The sequence below is a fragment of the Xylocopa sonorina genome, unplaced genomic scaffold (genome assembly GCF_050948175.1).
Source record: "Xylocopa sonorina isolate GNS202 unplaced genomic scaffold, iyXylSono1_principal scaffold0085, whole genome shotgun sequence".
NCBI classification, from domain to species: Eukaryota; Metazoa; Arthropoda; class Insecta; order Hymenoptera; family Apidae; genus Xylocopa; species Xylocopa sonorina.
Window position 1 is genome coordinate 186922 of NW_027490156.1, and position 1161 is coordinate 188082.

Consider the following 1161-nt stretch of genomic DNA (forward strand, 5'->3'; position numbering starts at 1 on the left):
TATAATATTCATTGTGCAGTGTTATGTATATCTCGTATTCACTTCAAAAGAATGTAAATGCGACACTTCCTTCCTATTAAATAGCGTTTGCAGATGTCTCCGTATCGAAGCAGTAGAGTTCTAATGCTTCTTACATCCCGATATCGCATCTCATTTCTATGTTTCGTGATAAGTTATAATAATCATTGCGAAGTGTCGCTTATACCTCGTATTCACTTCAAGTGAAGGTAAATGCGGCACTTCCTTCCGAGGAAATAGCGTTTGCAGATGTCTACGTATCGTAGCATTAGGGTACTAATGCTTCTTAAAACACACCATCGCATCTCATTTCTATGTTTCATGATAAGATATAATATTCATTGCGAAGTGTCATGTATACCTCGTATTGACTTCAATAGAATGTAAATGCGACTATTCCTTGCTAGGATATAGTGTTTGCAGATGCCTACGTATCGTAGCAATAGAGTTCTAATGCTTCTTATAACGCGATATCGCATCTCATTTCCATGTTTCATGATAAGATATAAATGGAATACGAAGTGTCCTGTATACCTTGTATTCACTTCAAATGAATGCAAATGCGACACTTCCTTGCTAGGAAATAGCGTCTCCAGATATTTACGTATTGTAGCAACAGAGTTCTAATGCTTCTTAAAACGCGATATCGCATCTCATTTCTATGTCCCATGATATGATATAATATTCATTGCGAAGTGTTATGTATTCCTCGTCTACACCACAAATGAATGTAAATGAGACACTTCCGTTCTAGGAAATTACTTTTCCAGATGTCTACGTATCGAAACAATAGAGTTCTAATGGTTTTTATAACGAGAAGTCGCATCTCATTTCTATGTTTCATGATAAGATACAACATTCATTGTGGAGTGTTATGTATACCTCGTATTCACATCAAAAGAATGTCAACGCGACACTTCCTTGCTAGGAAATATTGTTTGCAGATGTCTACGTATCGAAGCAATAGAGTTCTAATGCTTCTCAAATCGCGATATCGCATTTCATTTCTATGTTTCATGATAAGATATATTATTCATAGCGAAGTGTCACTTATACCTCGTATTCACTTCAAAAGAATGTAAATGCGTCACTTCCTTGCTAGGAAATAGCGTTTGCAGATGTCTCCGTATCGAAGCAATAGAA